At 47.3% G+C, this 20,696-nt stretch overlaps 1 protein-coding gene across 1 annotated transcript in view; it reads left to right on the forward strand.

Annotated features, from left to right (window-relative positions):
* Nucleotides 1-20,696, forward strand: part of SYNE3 (spectrin repeat containing nuclear envelope family member 3) — a 120,331-nt gene that overhangs the window by 17,748 nt on the left and 81,887 nt on the right. The gene's annotated exons all lie outside the window — the stretch shown is intronic.

Here is a 20,696-nt window from a genome sequence, read left to right on the forward strand (position 1 = left end):
AAGAATAGCTTCCTTAAACCAGAAAGGTGGGAACTTTATTAACTGACAAGTCAGGCATTGGGGGCACTTCCAGAAAATGCAGCATTATTATGAAATATCTGTATCAGCTTGGGCCTTGGGAATTGTGCTCATAAATGCTGATTTAGGATTTTACACACACATTGCATTTCAGTGCTTGCTTGCTGAAAGTTTTCTAGGAAGTTGTCGGAATTCTGCCTGTTAGCTTAATTTTTACATTGCCAGTAAAGGGCTCTATCTTTCCTAAATTGTCTTAGTGGCTGCCGAGCACCAGGAGCCTTCTAGGCTAGTCATCAACGGATGCTGCTCCTTATTGTGAGGAAGTATTTCTCCTGGAGAAGGAGCTGCATAATGTTCATGTTTATTTTTATCAAAATGCACAGGAAAGTTAGCTGTAGGCATCATTCTGGGTGCTGTGAAAACACAGGACAAAAAGATAGCTCATGCCACAAAGTGCTCACGGTCCAAGTCAATATGGGTTTCAGGCTTATGTGGCTGCCCGAGCTTGATTCCTTCCTAGGCAATACAGACTTACCCCAATGCTGCAGGGCTGTAGTAAATCCCACATCCTCTGTGGATCTGCTCACAGCATGAAAAGTGGGCAGAACAGAGAATAGGGAGCAGCAGTGTCAGGAGACTCTCAGAGGCTGTGTCTACGCTACAAGATAAAATCAAATTTAAAGTTTGACATTAAAACGTCACTGTCTTCAGTGTAAATGTCATTAACTCAATTTAGTCTGCCCTAATATAGATAACAACATGTCAATATTAACCAACAGGCATAAAGTCAATTTAAAATTTAAAATCTCAAATAAAGGCTAGTGTGGAAACGCCATGTCCTTAATTCAAATTCATTAGCCTGCACACGTGTCCCGTATGTATCCCACAAAGCTATGTGCTGCACCTGGCTCCCCACTACTGGTGGGAGTCAAGGAACTGACCAGGGCTGCTGCCCTGTCAGTTTCCCAGGTCTCACAGCTTTGTTGGAGCCAGGAAATTGACGAGGGCTGCTGCGCTATCAGTTTCCTGGGTCCTCCAAGCTGCGGGGACCCAGGAAACATACAGCACTGCTGCACGTGGCTCCCAGCTCAGATTATGGGGCTGAGGGAGCTGTGAGATAAGTTCCCATGATGCACTGCTGCATCTGTCGATGTTTGATGATTTCTGTGTGAAAGCAGTATGTCGAATTTGGTGGGAGCCTTGGGAAGTGAGGATTATAAAATCAATTTTAATACCTTCAAGTTTATTTTGTAGGGTAGATGTAGCCTAATGCACATTCTACCCTCTCTCCCTGAAGCACCTTGTCATCCCAAGGTATGAAGCTGACTTCTTTTTGGATAGATGGGCCTGCTCCTCAGGAAGCAAAGGAAGTTCCATACATCTGCATAGAGCCCTGTACTAGCAGCTTTTCTCATGGTAGGGATTGTGTAATCATCCTCTTGAAAGTAAGAAGAATATTAATTCACTTTCAAAGTATCAGAGAGATCCTTTTCCTTTTTGGAACACAGAGGCAGCAAACTCCTAAAATGCTTCTCTTTAATGTCCAGCCTTCCTGTCTCTGGCTTTCTTTTTTCAGCTATGGCCAAATTCTGCCCTGAGCTATACCCTCTGCCACCCACAGTGGGGTTACAGAGTTGTTGCTGAGAGGAGAATTTGGTCCTTAGCTTCTTGTTTAGCTCAATCTGTTTTTTTTTTTAAGTGAACAGTCTCAGAGGGGCCTTTTAGGGGCTAAATTAATACACAGTTTTTATTCCAGCTGTCGTCTTTCTGTTCGGCTTTTGAGTCTTTACAGACATTCTTCTTTTCCCTCTGTTTTTTTTAAAAAACCTTTCCTGGTTCTAATTTTCCACTCACTTAAATGGATGTGAGCCAGAAGTGTCTTTCCTGAAGTCAATGGACATACAGTAAACTCTGTTTTTTCTGGTATTCATTCAACCGGAACACTCAAATAACCGGTACCAACATGATGCCCCTGCTCAGCATTGGCACTGCTTCCCTGCAAGCTGCCAGAGGGGCTCGCAGCCTTGGGGCTACTGGGGTTTCCCCTGTCCTGGCTGGTCCCCGGTGCTGGTAGAGCTCTGCGCCCTTGTGGGCTCTCAGCCCTAGGGCTGCTGGTGGGGCTCCACACCTCTGTGTAGAGCTGCTAGAGCTCACAGGTCCTCAGCCAGCTATCGGGGGCTGGAGAGGTCCTCCCACCACCCAGCTGGGGTTCCAGTGGCTGGGGCTGCAGACGGGAATCCACACTCCAGCCTGCTCCCAGCTGTGGAGCTGGCTGGGTCCCCTGCCTCCTCACCAGGGATCCCACAGCTGCTATCTATTTACCAGGATATTTTCACATCCAGCAACCTCCCAGTCCTGAGATTGCCAGATATGAACGAGTTTGCTGTACATGGGCTATACAAACTGGTGTGAAAGGTTTTCCTCTTCTCATTCTCATGTTTGTTCGACCTTTCCTGTGATTATTCCCTCTTCACATTCATCTTATCCCTAGAAACCTTGCCTAGTGTAGTGCAGGTTAAGATGACATGGGCCAGGTTCTCCTTTTGTTTACTTTAGGCCAAATTCACAAAGATTCCATTGACTTTAATGAAGCTGCTCTGCATTTACACTGGTGTGAGTCAGAGTGCAATCTGGCTTTGCCTTGGATGAAATAAACTGGATTCAGCATGCTGATGGTGGAAGTTAAAATTACACCCAGTATAACCATGGCACCATTCAGTGGGTTTCACTCACTAGCAAGCTCAATAGTAACAATGGGTCAAAATATCTGAGCAAAGTTAGGAAGACACTGAATTTTATTTTCCAAAGGCTCCAGGAAGTCAAGAGACAGACAACGCCTAATGTGTGTGAGCAGCAGTAAAGGGTGATGCATGAAACATGGCTTCCTTTGGGAGATCCCTAGCTAAAAAGCCATAGCACTGGTATTGTCAGAAGAAGCTGGCTAAATTCTTCCCTCTCTTCCTGCGGACTGTAGATGTGTAACTGAGGCACAGTCAGCTTATAAGTCAATCAGATTCTCCTTAACAGTACAAGGAAGAAAAATCTCCTTCCAGGACTGTGCAGAAGAAGCTGAAAAATATGTAAGATGGGCAAATAAAACTTGACCTGTGTCTGAGAGTATATATCAGTATTTTCTGAAATAACACCTGTGATTTGTACTTTGGCTAAACTACTGCACTATTGCATCTTACTGTTTTTAGTTCAGGGTATTATATTCTAATTCGTGTTCTACAAACATCCATCAGACATACTAATTTCAAACCTCACTCCCTACAGGAGTTAACCACCCAGTTAGTTGGTGACCTGAACTCTAGAGAATTTCCAGGGGGGGATTATCTCTATTTAAATCTTATTCATCTTTTAAACAGTGGTAGCTCTGCTGTCCTTTCCCTAGTCAGATTGGTCTCTGAAGTCTGTCTTCTTATTTCTCATCCTTGTTTATTTAGTAAAGGGAAATCCTGTTCTCTCATTATTTTGACTAAAAAGGAGCCCATCTCTTTTTCTTCTTACTCAGGTGTCCTCATTTATTTCACCACGCTGCATTGATGCCACAACTCCTAACAAAGTGTGGGTTGCCATTGGGGCACTGAACGTGAGAGAGAATGACAGTGAAATCAAAACAGAATTTTGTCTGCAATTTTTCTAGGATCTCTATTATATTTATTTATTTATTTATTTAAAATATTTTACCTCACTTCTCTTTTCAAATTCTTTGAGGTGGCTTACAAAATTTTTTTAAAATGTTAACAGATATACCAAGATTTAAAAATACAAAACTCCAAAGGGACATAAAACCTTCTAAAACATCTGAAAAGAAGACGCACACACACGAAATCAAACACCAATAAAAGCAGGAGTAAAGAAGGTGGCTTTGACCTGGGGCCAAAACACACTGAAATTTTTGTAGCATTTTTTTTATTATTCACATGATCCTTCTACATTTACGACTTGACATTAACATAAATCACAAAGAGAATCATAAAAAAATATTCATGAGTTGGTTCCAGCTAGCAGTAGTGGGGCTGCAAGTTGCAGGTGTGAAGCAGCCAGCAGGAGTAAATAGACAGTGCTTCTGAGCAATCAAGTGAGGCTGTAACACAGAAAAAAAGGACACAGCAATGCTACAGACCTAGGACAGTGCAGTAAACCCTTGATTTTATGCCCCTGCCCCCAGCAAAATTGTGCAGCTTCCATTGGACAGTTTCTGGCTTCTGATCTGCAGGACAGGCAGTGCGTGAAGTACTTTTCCCTTCTCCAGGTTTGCAGTGTTCAGAGGCAGCCACAGATGGTGCTTAGAGCCAGTGCAGGGGTATGGAAGGCAGGAACCCTGGCCAAGGAGTCAACTGGGGTCTTGGCTAGGAGCCACCCAAATAAGTGAATTCTGGCCACGGCCTGCCTCTGGCACCCCAGCCTCTCCTTCCTCTTAGCCTTCTGGCCCCCTCCTGCATCCCTATGCTTGTAACCCAAATCCTCTGCACCCCCACTCCTTCACCCGTAACCTTTCCCAGACCTTGCACCCCAATCCTCCCAGTCACAATCCAAATCGCTGCACCCCTGCCTGCACTCCTGCCCCCGATCACAACTCCTTCCCAGAACTTACACCTTCTCTTCCCCCTCCCAGTCCTTTGCCCCAGATTGAACCCTCTTCTTCACCCAAATTTCCCCCCAGATCCCACCCTTCCTCCTGCACCCCAATCCCTTACGCCAAGCTCCTTTCTGCACTCAACCTCCATCCCAAACCCGCCCCCCCCACCACCATTAATATCTTGGAGGAGTGCAGCCCTTGACCAATTACCAAATTCTTGGAGTGGCCCCCCACCAAAAATTACTGCCCACCCCAGACTTAAAGTCACAAGGTCTTTATGAATCCAGGTGGACAGAACTGAGAGATGGATTTGTTTCTGCAAAATGAAAAGCAGTTCAGATTCAAGTCCAGTTTTATCTGAGATCTGGCTCTGACCCACCTGTTCTACTGACCTGTATGCAGGTGATGTGCAAGCAGACTCTACAACTTTCATTCCAGATTAGATCTGTTAGATTAGGCTTGTTAGAATGTTGTTTGGTGTATTTCACAGGGAAAATATCAATGAAATAATGTAACTCACTAGTTCTGTTTTTCCAGTTGAACACACAATACGCCACACCTATGGATAGTGTCACTAGTTCAGTATTATTGGACTATACACAAGATGTGTCCTTGTGTGTACTGAGCAATTTAAATGGTTAAGGAAACTTAATAGCACTTGCAAATATAGAACATAATTTAAATATAGCTTTACCATTTGCTTTTAGTGAGCTCTGTGCAGGAAGTGTCTGTCTTGGGCTCCGTTTCACTTCAGTTCAGTAGAAGTACTGCCCCATAGACCCAGTATTCAGCTTTTCCTTCCTAAAGGTGACATCTGTTTTACCTATTTTCTAGTTCAGTATTTCTCAATTTATGGTGTAGATGTCTTAGTTAAGTTGCCAGGGTGTACTCTGTGGGTTTGTGGGGTGTGGGAGGAAAATAGTTAATACAACACAAAAACAATTTTTTGGGGGTGGGGGGCAACCAAAAAGTTACCTTTATTCACGTTAATACACACAATGTTCTAAAAAAGCTTTGTGTTACTGCTTTGAGATTACTGTTGAAAGACTATTACTTTTTTGTGGAAGAGTTCAGATTGTCATATTGCAGTGGAATATACATTACAGTAATAAAGAAAAAATATTTAGGTGGCAGATGTAAGATCTGTGATATACTTAATGGTCCAAGTCCTTACTGTAAAGGGCTTGTAATTTTTGAATTATATGATATTTTCACTCAGGAACCTAAATTGCTTTTTGAATACACAAATGTGTATATAGATATATCTGTATATAATTAGATCCTCAGCTGGTGTAAATTGTTACCACTCCATTGACATCAATGGACCTGACAATTAACTGCTGAGAATCTGCTCCATAATATTTATTCTGGGATTTTCAAAGAAACCTAAGGAAATTAGGCACCTATGTCCAAGTCCTCAAACATACTTAGACACCTAATTCCCATTAATTTCAGCTTTGTTTTCAATGGGAGTTAAGGCACCTAAATGTGAGAATTGGGGCCCCAGTGATCATTGAAATTCAATGGGATTTGATCACCTAACTCATTTAGGTTCCAGGACTGAAAATCCCAGGAATAGTTATTAACATGTAAGTTATTACATTTCCACACAATTACCAAAGTTGAATGATAGTGGAGTAGGAAGTGTTAAATGCTAACTTTGCTGTCATTGAATAGCAGCAATCTGGGATCGCAGCTCCAGAGAAAACACCTCCAGGAACATTTTCACTGGAAAAGAAGTGGACACACAAATTTAGGCCCAGTCCTGGTGCCACTGAAATCAGCGGCAAACCGATCAGTGTGTTAGTGGGATCAGGACTGGATCCTTTGTTAGTTTTACAACCCTAGTTAATGCTCTACAGAAAAAGATCTTCTTGTTTCAGTCTTACAGAACGTATGCACTGGTTGTAAAAGTATCAGGTTATGTCCTATCAGAACTGTGTGTTGTTGAGGTTGCAATCTTTTAGCAGAATTGAGCATAACTGCAAACTCCAATGGCTAATAGGAGTAGTCTCTGGGATTGAAAGCATATGCTTGCTCCGTTTCTGACCCACAGAGCCTGGCATATAGGCACGGTGGGAGGGTGACTAAGCTATGGAAACTGCTAAAGTTCAGGCAAAAATGAGTCACAGGAAGACAGCCTGTTGTACTCAAGTCCAGAAATGTTCTCAACCATTCAAAATTAATTTAGATGCCATTTACGGTTTGCCGCGGACTGTTCAGTTTCTACAGAAAGACCTTGGAGATAAAGTTGTTTGTCAGCTTTAATAACGTACAGCACCTGGGATGTAGGCAAGCTTTAGCTTACTACAGATTTGGGTTTGTTTGAATACAAAGCAATGCCATGTTTGCCACAGACAGTATTAACATCAGCTCAACGAAGATATTATGAATAATGTCTGAATGACTGGATTATCTAGATACAACTTTACTTACCTTGGAGCATGTGCTCTTGCAAGGGTTCCAATGTTTTAGGCCCTTGAGCAGTAATAACCTATTCATAAGAAACCATCACTGTGTACATAAAAGCATGTTCACATATTTATGATCATGAGCTTTGATCCGTTAGAGATCACACGGTTGTTTTAAGCACTGAGTGCAGTGTTTAGAACAGGGCGGTGTTTGCAAACTTGCTCTTCCGTGGGACAATCATTCTCACAGTCTTAATTTTTAATTTTAAATTGAAAATAATTAACAACCTAATCATGGCAAACTTTGCCAGTTTCATTTCCATGAAGGTAAGAAAGAGGTTGTTTGTGTTTTTTAAATATTTGCAAGAATGGGGACTTAAATATTCCCCCCTCCCAAAGTTTTTGTTTTTTAAAGGTAGAAAGGCCATTGGTATCCTACTAAGAATCGGGTCTGACATATAAGTTGTGTACACGCCATTTGTATTTTTAACATTCATATTTCTAATACATACTTGAACGTTACTTACACAGGTCACTGATTCCAGAGGTGTATGATGAGTGCTCCTATCACCAGTTGAACTGAGACATTTAGGGTTCAAACTCAGTTATTTTAAGATGATCAGTCTGAAGCAAAACCCCCGAGGTCTAACACTCAAACTTTGAAAACATTTTGGCCTGATAAGGAGCCAAACTAGGTATCCTCAGGCTGGCATATGTCTAACTCCCCTTGTGGATGAGTGGTTCTGGCGCTAAATGAGGGAGATAAGATGTGAGGTATACATTAGAATCTTCGGGACACGTTCACAGCAGTCTGTGTCTGATTCACAGCCCTGGTTGTCCCTTCCTCTTTCCGTTGTTTCACATCCCCATACTCACACGCACTTCGGTTTGCTGCTTTCACTTGTTCCGTCTGGTCTGGCTCTTAGACTATAAACTTGCCGAGGGAGAGGTTTTATCTTATTTCTTCCGTAAGCATTCAGGTTCATTGTAAGTTCTGTGTAATTTGTTCTGTTTGTACAATACCAAGCACAATGGGGTCTTGGGATGCTAGTTGGTACTGCAATATAAATGATAATAAATGATTGATAAGAGTTACTCTCATCCAGTCAGAGGACAGAAAGTGTGATTGCCATTTTGCCTTTGGGTCTACTTAAAACTAACCAACGCAGCTGGTGATCCCAATGAAGTATTAGAACAATCTGCTGAGAAGAATAATGTGCAGAATTTATTTGGTAAAAAAATTTTCACTAGCATAGAAAATCTTAGTGCTCAATGTGCAAGGTGCGACCAGCATAAGCAGTGAAATTTATCAGTGCATTTTTCGCTAAAAATTGTTTGTGCAGCTGCAGTTCCAGTCCCAACCAATACCTAGACACTGTAGAACACTATTGGTCAATATTGTCAGTGCCCTTGTATGTCACCCATCTGTGAACTGGGAACACATGCAATCTTTAGCAAACAGGCGAAATTTCATTAATTACATGAACCCCAGCAATTATTCTCATGTTCTTGGTTTGCAGTACTTTTCCTTTGGTTGACTGATGGTGTGCCTCTTATTGTAGGGAGCTAAGCAGAAAATGGAAGTCTAGTCTGGAGAGTTTCACCAGGAGGAGTACTGAGTTCACAGTCTCCAGGTTGCATATAAGCTATTAGTTATCTTTTACTGGGAAAAGCAGAAGAGTTCTGTGGAATCCATACTAGCCAATTGAAGAAGGGAAAGATTAGGGATGAGGGCACAAATCTAGGGCTTGGGAGACCTGGGTTCTTCTCCTGACTGTGCTACAGACTTCCTGTGTGACTTGGGCAAATCACCTAGCCTTTCTGTGCATCAGTTCTGTTGTATCATAAGCCATATACAATCAGATTCTTTGAGCATTGACTGTTGATTCAGGAAACAAGTATGTATCTTTGCAGTCGCTCCACAGACCTACACAGCATTGCACTCACCACAACCTGGAACAGCCAACTGTATTGTTGACTATCTGGCTGCTCCCCCTAGTGGCTGTGTGTTCTACATGTTATTACAAACTGAAGGGTAGCCATGTTAGTCGATAGCTTTAAAATAGCTAACAGTCCAGGAGTACTTTCAAGGCTAACAGATTTATTTAGTAGGAAATGAGCTTTCGTGGGTAAGACCCATTTCCTCAGTTATGAAAAATTCTGAAATTTTTGAGCTTTATCATGTCAAAAATGTTAAAACTTCAATCCAGTTCTGCTGTTTTGCCACCCCTAAAGTGAAAAGGGGAGTGACCACAGAGCTCAGCTCCGATTTATTTATAAGCCCACCTTCCTTTCAAGGGAGAATTATGGGTCCAGACTTCTGCAAATGGCTTCTTAGAATTGGAGGTTATGGATGCGTAAAAGTAGGTTTAGACAAAGCAAAGGGACTTACATAAGAATAATGGCTATACTGAGTCAGACACAAATGTCCGTCTAGCCCAATATCCTGTCTTCTAACAGTGGCCAATGATAGGGGCCCCAGATGGAATTAACAGAACAGATAACCATCAAATGATCCATCCTCTGTCACCTATTCCCACCTTCTGGCAAAACTGAGGCTAGGGACACCATCCATACTAATAACCATTGATGAACATGTCCTCCAGGAACTTTTACCTGGTTCTGTTTTGAATACTCTTATTGTCTTGGCTTTGACAGGATCTTCTGGCAAAGAGTTGTACAGTTTGCATGGGCTTTGTGTGAAGAAATACTTCATTTTGTTTGTTAAAACTCAGTGCCTATTAATTTAATCTGGTGACCCCTAGTTCTTGTGTTATGACACTGAGTAAATAACATTTCCTCATCTACTTTCTCCAAACCAGTCATGATTTTATAGACCTCTATCATATTGCCCTTCAGTCATCTCTTTTCTAAGCTGAAAAGTCCCAATTTTATTAGATTTACATTTAATTCTCATTTGAGTTTAAGAACTCGTCTAATCTTAAAACATGACTTCAGCACAGCTGCAGCATGTCAGCGTAGCCACTATTTATGACAACAAGAGGGATTCTCTCAGTTAAATAATCCACTTTCCTGAGCTGCAGTTGCTTGGTTGATGGAAAAATTCTTCCATTGATCTGAAGATATCAGTCATCTTATCTATGCTGCTCAGGGTTCTGGCTGTTTCACACCCCTGGATGATGTAGTTAAACTGGCCTTATTTTCTAGGGTTGACTTTTCCATGTGCTGGAAAGAATTAGCTTCAGTTCGCTATGTGTTAGTGAACAGATCAAACAAACTGTGTTATCATTCTGATGATCAGTGATGCATGGTAGGTGGCAGTTGAGCTTGTTGAGTAGTTATGGATTTCCCTTGAGAGTGGATATTGTTTTGGAGAGGAAAGGTGATGGCTGTGCTGCAAGTAAGTGCTTAACACCCTGCCACCCATGTCAATCACTTGGCTGTCATTGTTAGCTTCATGCAGGAAATGGCAGTGATTGTTCCAAGAACACCCAGCATGACTATTCTTCAGTATGCTACTTTGGCAAACGATTTGGGAGAGTCATAAACATTCACCACAAATGGTGCAGGAGAAAATTGCCTTGGAATATGTTTAAGATGCTATGGTTAATTTCCTGAACCCCATCAAATGGGTAGGCAACAGATTGAGTAGGGGTACAACTAATGTGAACTAGTAACAGAGAGTAAGCCGTGCTAGTCTATACACTATCAAAACAAAAAGCAGGCAAGTAGCACTTTAAAGACTAGCAAAATAGTTTATTAGGTGAGCTTTCGTGGGAGAGACCCACTTCTTCAGACCATATCCAGACCAGAACAGACTCAATATTTAAGGCACAGAGAACCAAAAACAGTAAGCAAGGAGGACAAATCAGAAAAAGATAATCAAGGTGAGCAAATCAGAGAGTGGAGGGGTGGGGGGGGTCAAGAATTAGATTAAGCCAAGTATGCAGACGAGCCCCTATAGTGACTCAGAAAGTTCCCGTCCCGGTTTAAACTATATCTTTTATCCAGAGAAGATATGTGGACAAATACCAGAACTGGTATTCCTGGGGTATAGACTGTGGATCCTCACTAGCAGCCACAGTCTATACCCGAGGAATACCAGTCCTGGAACCTTTCCCTGCAACAGAGCCCGCTGCCAGCTTTGTCCACATATCTTCTCTGGAAATACCATCACTGGCCCTAACCAGGTTACTCACAGAATCACGGGCACTTTCTCATGCTCCTCTACTAACATCATATATGCCATTATGTGCCAACAATGCCCAGATGCTTTGTATACTGGACAGACTTCTAACTCCCTAAGACAAAGGGTCAATGGGCACGAAACAGACATCAAAACACTCCAGATCCACAAACCAGTTAGTCAACATTTTAATGGAATGGGGCATTCTATTAATGACCTAAAGGTATGTGTGTTACTGAAAAAGAATTTTCACACCGTTCTGGAAAGGGAAGCAGCCGAGCTGGCTTTTATATTCAAATTCGGCACATTAACACATGGTTTAAACCGGGACGGGAACTTTCTGAGTCACTATAGGGGCTCGTCTGCATACTTGGCTTAATCTAATTCTTGCTTCTCACCCCCCAGCCCCTCTACTCTCTGATTTGCTCACCTTGATTATCTTTTTCTGATTTGTCCTCCTTGCTTACTGTTTTTGGTTCTCTGTGCCTTAAATATTGAGTATGTTCTGGTCTGGATACGGTCTGAAGAAGTGGGTCTGTCCAACGAGAGCTCACCTAATAAGCTTTTTTGCTAGTCTCTAAAGTGCTACTTGACTGCTTTTTGTTTTGATCTTTTTTCATAAATGTTCTCAGGGGCTTCACCCATAAGGGAAATCAGAATCCAGAAGTTTATCTTAGTGCCCACAATGAGGTTGCATCCTCGTCAGTCCAGCAGCCTACCTGGAAGAGGAATAAACCCTATGGGAATAAGCCAACAGGTAAAAGAAGGCAATGCTTCACCTGACCTTGTACCTCTTCATCTGTCCTTGTCATACGAGTGTAGGCGGGGATATCTGGAAATAGCCGTGTTAGTCTGTAACTTCACAAAATTGGTTCAACAACGGCTTTAAAAGTAGCCATTATACATTCAATAATGCGTTCAATACTTTAATGGATTTAAAAGCAGACATTCTTCTTCAAAAGAATTTTACCACAAGATTACAGAGGGAGACATCTGAGTTGGAATTCATTTGCAAATTTAACACATTTAACCTCAGCCTTAATAGAAATCTCATCTATCTTGTGCATTTCAAGGTCAGTTTCCCCACCCTTGATAATTTCAGGAATGGAAAGTATCCTACTTAATTTGCTTCATCAACTGGTCCTACTAGTGTCAGGTAACCCTCCCTCATTCCCTCTTTTATACAACCTGGATTCTACTTTTTTCTACTCCAGTCATCTAAAGAAGTGGGTCTTACTTAGGAAAGCTAACAAAATGCTCATAAATTTGTTAGTCTCTGAGGTGCTACAGGACTGCTTGTTGTTTGGTATGCTGAGAACTCTCAGATTTGGAATCATACGGATTGATACGTCACTTTTAAGCTACGTCTACACGTGAAGCCTACTTCGAAGTAGCCTATTTCGATGTGAAGACATCGAAATAGGCTATTTCGATGAATAACGTCTACACGTCCTCCACGGCTGGCAACGTCGATGTTCTACATCAACGTTGCACAGCACCACATCGAAATAGGCACTGCGAGGGAAAGTCTACACGCCAAAGTAGCACACGTCAAAGTAGGGATGCCAGGCACAGCTGCAGACAGGGTCACAGGGCGAACTAGCGCTTCCGGGGCAACAGCTAGCTGCTCCCTTAAAGGGCCCCTCCGAGACACACTCAGCCTGCACAGCACGCGGTCTGAAGATCCATAGGCACGCACACCTCGGGCGACGCAGTCATGGACCCCCAGCAGCAGCAGCAGCAGCAGCAGCAGCAGCCAGAGGTCCACCCAGCCCTTGCGGCAGGAGCAGGGCTCGCCCTGATCCATGCCATGCGGGAGGCAGCTGAGCACTTCCTTGCCACACCGGAGGAGGAGCGGCCTGCAGGGGAGTAGGACTCAACCCCCCACCCCCGCCTCACATGCCGCTGCCTCTGGAGCTACCCCACCAGCACCGACTGGTGGGAGTGGCTGGTGCTTGAGGAGTGGGACGACGACCGCTGGCTCAGGAACTTTAGGATGAGCCGGCAGACATTTATGGAGCTGTGCCAGTGGCTCACCCCTGCACTCAGGCACCAGGACACCTTCATGCGGCGTGCCCTCCCAGTGGAGAAACAGGTCGGCATCGCTGTCTGGAAGCTGGCCACTCCAGACAGCTACCGATCCATGGGACAGCAGTTTGGCGTGGGCAAGGCCACCGTCGGGGCTGTCCTCATGGAGGTAAGAGGACCCGGGCGGGGGGGGAGGGCAGGGGGGCCCTGGCAGGGCAGGGCAGGGCAGGGAGGGGAGGGGAGGGGAGGGGAGGGGAGGGCAGGGGGGCCCAGGCAGGGCAGGGCCACGCACACCCTGCTCACCCCTCATTGGTGCTCTCCCATGTGCTTCCCCTGCAGGTCGTCCGCGCCATCAACGCCATGCTCCTCCACAGGCTCGTGAGGCTGTGGGACCCAGCTTCCACCATCGCGGGCTTTGCCACGCTGGGCTTCCCCAGTTGCTTCGGGGCTCTGGAGGGGACTCACATCCCCATCCGCGCCCCGCAACACAGTGGAGGACGCTACATAAATCGCAAGGGCTACCACTCAGTGGTCCTCCAGGCCTTGGTGGATAGCCGGGGCCGTTTCCAGGACATTTATGTGGGCTGGCCTGGCAGCACCCATGATGCCTGGGTTTTCCGGAACTCGGGCCTGTGCTGCTGGCTGGAGGCGGGGACCTACATCCCCCAGCGGGAGATCTCTGTGGGGGACACCACCATGCCTGTCTGCATCATCGCAGATGCGGCATTCCCCCTCCGGCCCTGGCTCATGCACCCGTACACGGGCCATCTCTCTGCCAGCCAGGAGCGCTTCCACCAGCGCCTGAACCACGCGCGCCAGGTGGTGGAGCGCTCATTTGGCCGCCTCAAAGGGCGCTGGAGATGTCTCCTGACCCGCTTGGATGCGGGCCCCACCAACATCCCCCAGATTGTGGGTGCCTGCTGCGCCCTACACAATCTGGTGGAGAGCAAGGGGGAGGCCTTTTTTCAGGGCTGGGCTGTGGAGGCCGGCAGGGCCGACGTGCAGCCACCCGCTTTCCCCAGTCGCCAGGTGGACCCCGAAGGGAGCCGGGTCCGGGAGGCCCTGCGGGCCCACTTCGATGAGGCCGCGGGGTGAACTCTGCGAGGCCCCCCACTGCCCCCCCTCTTCCTCCACAACACTCCCTGCCCCTACTCCCACACCACAGAGCACCCAACAGCACCCCCCTCCGACTTTTCCTGGACAAATAAAAGCACACACTTGTTGGTAAAATGAAACTGGTTTTCTTTGAACTGTTTTTTTAACTAATAACAACAAACTATATAGAAGACCTTCTAACTAAACTATTATATAAGTGAATAATAAAAAAGTTTGCATATATTATATGTACAAAAAACAGAAAACCAGGGATTACAAGGAAGGGGAGAACTATTTACATGGGGGGGGCAAACGGGGGGCACAAATAAATAAGCCCCAAAACTATATACAAGGGGGGGACCACGTCCTGGGCCCCACGCCCCTATAGTCCGGCACTGGGGGTGGGTGGCCGGGAGCCCCGCCTCGGCCGCAGCCCTGTCCGGGGCTGGCTGGGGGCCGGGCAGACTGGAAGATACGTCCGGCGAGTCTCAGCTGGCCCCAGGTGTCCCTCGGCGGTCCAGCCCTCGGTGGCGGGTAGCAGGGCGACCAGCGGAGCAGCGGCTGGCCCGGTGGGTGGAGCACTCAGGGCGGGCGCAGCGGCGGCTGGTGCGACATGGGGGGCCAGGTAGTCCATGAGGCGGTTGAACGTATGCATGTAGGCCCCCCATGCCTCTTGGCGCCAGGCCAGCGCCTGCTGCTGGAGGTGGAGGCGGCGTTGCTCCACCCGCAGATGCTGCTCCGCGACCTCCAGCTGCCGACGATGGATGGCCAGCAGCTGGGGGTCCGTCGCCGGCGTGTGGTGTTGCTGGGTCCGCCGTCTTGCCCGCCATGGGGCTGGTCAGTCCTCCGCCGAGGGGGTTGCCTGGAGCGATGGCCCCGGAGGGGTTTCCGGGACCACTGAAGCCTCGCTGGCGCTCTCCGGTCCTTCCAATGGTGCAGCTGCGGAACACGGGGGGGGAAGAAGAGTGGAGACAGGCGTTAGTGTGGGCCCCGAGCCGTGGCCCTTGTCCCCCCACCCCTGTGCTGCAGGTTCCCCATCCCCGGGAGATGCTGCTGTGATGGAGTTCACGGGTGCCCCTGCACTGCACCCCGTCCCCTGGTGGGAGCGACTCTCACTTCACTCAGCAGGGTCTGACAGGAGAGGTTTCTTAGGCCACAGATGCCTAGTTTCTCCCAGGAGTGACAGTACAGCAGTCAGAGACAGTCCTTCCAACCCGTCCTGGGGAGAAGACCCCAAGGGGTGCCCCTCTGGGGTGGAGCTTTCCCCCTCCTCAGGCTGGCTGCCTTCCAGCTCTCCCTTCCCCTAGCCTCTGCCTGCGGCCCCCCCCACCCCCATTCAAAGCCAGCTTGGCTCCTCCCTCCTCTTTGTTCAGGGCAGAGGTGTCACCTGCCAGTTGTAGCCCCAGGATCATCCTTTGTGCCTGGGAGCTATTCAGCTTGTTGCTCATATCTAGCCTGAGTCTCGCATTTGCACTCCCCCCACTCCATCACATGCTGCTGCTGCTGCTGCTGCTGCTGCTGCTGGTGCGGGGTGTCCCACCCCCTCCTCCCAGGGGACCCTAGAGGTTCCGCTCCCCCCTGCCCCGGGGATGGGGCATGGCACTGTCGTGCTGGGGGACGGGGGGTAGGGGCTGATGCACTCCTGTGAGGGACATGGCACTGCTGTCCTTGGGGCCATGGCCATCTGGGCATGTGGAGGGCCCTGGCCACATATCTATTACCCCCGCCCCTCAACCCCGGGGGTGTACACCGGGGGGGGGTACATACCTGTAGGTCCACTCCCACAGTCCGGGGACACCCGGGGGGCAGACGCCCGGCTGCTGCTCCGGGATGGGAGGAGGATGTGCAGCCCTGTCTCAGCGGAGGAGGAGTCCCCCTCCTCCTGCGATGCCCCAGGGGTGGGCTCCGGGGGGGGCCTCCAGGGTGCGGGGCTTACCTCCGGGGCGGACTCCGGCTCCGGGGCCTGCTGGGGCTCCTCAGCCGAGGTGGCTGGAGGGGAGGAGGTGTGCTGGGGGCCCAGGATGTCCCTGAGCTCCCTGTAAAAGGGGCAAGTGACGGGGGTGGCCCCAGATCGACCGGCCGCATCCCGGGCCCGGGCGTAACCCTGCCGCAGCTCCTTGACTTTACTCCGGACATGGTCCGGAGTGCGGGCAGGGTGACCCCGGGCGGCCAGGCCCTCGGCCAGCCGAGCGAACGCATCCGCATTCCGCCTCTTGCTGCCCATTACCTGGAGCACCTCCTCCTCGCTCCAGAGCCCCAGCAGGTCCCGAAGCTCGGCCTCCGTCCAGGAGGGGCCCCGCTGCCGCTTGCCGGCCTGGCTGCCGGCCTGGCTGCCCTGGCTCCCCTTGGGGGGGGGGTCCGCTGGGGGGGCTGCCGGGCGGCCATCGGTGCGCTGGGGGGTTCTTCGGGCTGCTGAAGAGCGTGCAGGCTGGCCACATGTTATTGCTGCTGCCTGCATGCTCTCTCAGCTTCCTGCACAGAAAGGGAGGGGGCGGGGACCTTTAAGGGGCTGCTCCACGCGGCCACCATTGAGCTGAGGGGCTGTAGAGAGCGTCTCTCAACCCCTCAGCTGATGGCCGCCATGGAGGACCCCGCAATTTCGATGTTGCAGGACGCGCGACGACTACACGGTCCCTACTTCGACGTTGAACGTCGAAGTAGGGCGCTATTCCTATCCCCTCATGGGGTTAGCGGCTTTGACTTCTCGCCGCCTAACATCGATGCTAACATCAAAATAGCGCCCTACACGTGTAGCCGTGACGGGCGCTATTTCGAAGTTAGTGCCGCTACTTTGAACTAGTGTGCACGTGTAGACACGGCTTTAGAGTAGTATATGCTAGTTCCTTCTCAGCTTCCAAAGACCTGTGCAACTGTCTCTTTCTCTTTCTCTTTCTCAGAACTCTTCTTACAGTATCCAGGGCAGCTGAGAAGTTATTAAATTACCCCAGAATCCAAGTACAAAACAATTTCTAGAACCACAGTCACTGCCATCCTTGTGCATTTGTATAAAATTTGACACAGTGCAGTATTTTAAAAACACTTCTTGTGTGCAATCCCAGAACCTTGATCTCTTCCAAATGGAAAGAGTTATGAAAAGCTTGAAGTATTTCAATAATTGGAAAGTATTGTCCCTGATGGCGAGTGATTTAACTTTCCTGGCACACTTTTCTTTCCCTCACTTTTATTTGTTAAAGAGTTTGGTTCTGGAAATGAGTCAAGGAAGTACATGAGCACAGGAATTCAAGACATACTGAAACCATTTAAAGCCAGTGCACTATAAATGTTTGGTTCAAAAGTATGTTTAAGAAAGGAATTGATTGTGAAATATGTATGAAGTTAAAATAAGCAGAATGGCTTTGCAGGAAGGGAAAAAAAAAAGGGCATTAGGAAACTTAGGAATATATTGATATTGCCAAAACTGCATTGCATTTGAAGAGTGACTTTGAAAGATCTTGTCAGTGCTTTAAAACACTAACTAATTAAGCCTTACAATACCTGATGAGGGCTGTTAAAGCTATTTGAAAGATAGTTAAACTGGGTGCATAAATGAAAAAAAATACTCTGGGAAGTTCAGTATGTGATGCAACTAGAGAGCCAAATCTTCTGGTACATAGAAGCTGGTTTCTTAGGCCCTTGGGATGTTATCATGTCCATTACTCAGTTCCAAAGCTATGTCTGCACTAAACGTAGAAGTCGACCACAGATATGCAATTTTATCTGTTCCAGTCATGTGGCTAAAATGGACTTATCAGTCGACTTCCATGTTTGTCTACACACGGGAAGGTTGGTAGGAGCGTTTCTCCCTTCCATATTCCTCATCTCTTGCAGGGAACAGAGGGGTCAGCGTTGAAGCCTGAGGGTGTCATTTCATGTGTGCGCAAAATCAAACTCCAGAAGATCGACCCTGAGCAGGTCAATCTTCCATGGTAGAGTAGATGTAGTCTGAGACAGGACGAGGTAGGCCAACATAGTCCTTAGCAGATGTTTATGCTGCTCTGACCCTAAACTCAGTTGAGCCTGCCCGTGAATCCTGGAGACAAGGGATTAATCAGGTGATGTAGAACAGCTTCTACATCAATACCATTCTGGCAGCTATACATGGGTATGGCTGGGGAAATAAGAGCACAGTCGGGCATCCCTGTGTCCCAGTGATCTCCTGTAGCCGAAGTGGTGCCTTGGGGAAGTGGGCAGCCATCATAACATAGGCTGTTTACACAAGGGACTGAACCAGCAGCCATAGCACTGTGTCTGAGTCAATGGTTTATTGGTAAAATCAGGGTTGTTTCTGACCTGGATCCCTATTTATGTAAATGGCCACTGTTTGAGGGAGAGATTAGTGAGGGCGGTGGGGGGAGGGGGGAGGGAGAGGAGAGATGAGGTCAGAGAGGGGAGAGGTGTAGGAATGGAGAAAGTGGATTAGCTAAATGGGTCTGGTTTTGGCACATCTCTAATATTTTCCACTTAGCAAATTACTCAGATTCAACCCTTAATACGTTTTATAGCCCCTATATATATTTGAGGAGCTGGCCTTCAATAGCTTGATAGACTGCCTCACTCCCAGTGTGCTAGAATATTTTTCTCTCTTTCCCCTTTACTATCCCATCGGGCATGACTGCATTGTTAAGCACTTTGTTATTTACACCTCAATTTCTTATGATCAGTTATTACTCACATGTGCTGTTGCAGATTTCTCCATGATCAACAAACTTTATAATTAATACACAAACACATCAGAATCTTTATATAATAATTGTGCCAAAAGTCACCTCTTTATATCTCTGGTGGGGGGGGTGTTATAGCCACACCAGACCCAGGTGTCATAAGGACTGTGCCTCTGGCTCTCCCTCAAAGTAAACTGCACAGAATAGCATGAGCAGTGTCTCGGTCGTCACTGAAGCCCACGTATCCTCCTTCGTGTGTGTCTGGGTGGTTTGGACAACTCATAGAACATTTGGGAAATAGGACCATTTGTTGTCCAGCCTAGCTGGCAAATATTTCTTAAACTGTTTCTGTGAGAATTAGGTTTGAATCTCCAAGCCAGCTTTCTCATGGTGCCTTCACCGGTGAATAAGTCCACTCCTGGTTCTGTTATAGGAGGGTTTTTGCAGTCTAGGACTACCCATTTTCTTTCCTAGAGGTTTGCTAGGCAGCCCAAATGCTTCCCACACACAATTCTTTTGCCGCCCCTGCTGAGCAGTGGCACACCGGGTCCTTACGTGAACCTCATCTGCTATCTGCGTGGGCTTGTCAAACGGACCCCAGTAGGAGTGACAGTGTAGGCACTCAAATCTCTCACATCCTCTGTTTTATCATGGAGTTTGGATTTGATCACCACAACTACCAAGGGTGTACAGGTCTTAGGCCAGCTGGGAAATGGAACCAGTCCGTGTCTGCTCTGGCAGCCTTTGCTTTTGTGGGCTCCTACGAAGCCCCGGTCTGTTTTTTCCACCAAGAGTACCTCAGTGGAAGGTAATAGCAGTATTGTTCCCTTGCCTAGGGTGAATCCCCTCTTCTGCCCAGCTACTGCCACGGGCGCAGAGGAATGCACATTTGGCCCCTGATTCAGGGTGGTATACTGCAGCTGTGACAAGCATGTGAGAATGCACATTCCCTGCCACTACACGGAGAGGAATAGTAGCAGGATAGTGAAAAGCTGGAGGCAGTGTATAGGGGGAGTGGAGAGCTAGGGAACAGATAAGTCCCTCTCCCCACTCAATGGTTGACTTCCAGTTTCAAGATGTTATCAGAAACCCTGGGCTGGATTCCTCAAGGGCCATACTCTGCCTCCCTTTGTTCACGTTGTGCAGTACAGTGGTGTGTGAGCAGTCCCATGGAAATCAGTGAGAATGCTTCCAGAAAAAGGTACTACTTGGTTGGAGTAACAGTAGGAAAAATGGGGCTTCAATAACTGACACTAGCTAGACCCTTAAAGAAAGGCATTCAACTGTCAGTAACAAACAGGCGTAACATTTTCATTAAGGAGAAACTGATTGGCAGGCGTTGGCAGTGGATGTAGAGCTTGATCCAAAACCCAGTGAACCCCAGCAGTCACATCATACTGGTCTTGCATCTGGTTAACAGAACTTTTTATTGGTAAGTCCCCGATTCAGATCCACCCACCGTGCATAGGCACTGAAAGATGTCCCATCTGCTGACTGACTTGTGATGTGTGGTAGCTATCTCGGCCGAGGTCAGGCAGGGGTGGTGTGAGGATCACAAACCATCACCACAGCGTGCTCTGATTGTCAGCCTCCTTGACAGTTTCTGCAGAGTGTATTATCTGCAAACTGCTGAGCATCTTGGTTTGATATGTCCAACTTCATTGAGATAATTCATGTTTAAAGTTAAGCACATACTCAGATGCTTGGCGAGCTCAAAGCCAGCAGCTCAGTACCTTGTAGGGCTGAGCCCT

Source organism: Carettochelys insculpta, chromosome 6, assembly GCF_033958435.1.
Source record: "Carettochelys insculpta isolate YL-2023 chromosome 6, ASM3395843v1, whole genome shotgun sequence".
Lineage (NCBI taxonomy): Eukaryota > Metazoa > Chordata > Testudines > Carettochelyidae > Carettochelys > Carettochelys insculpta.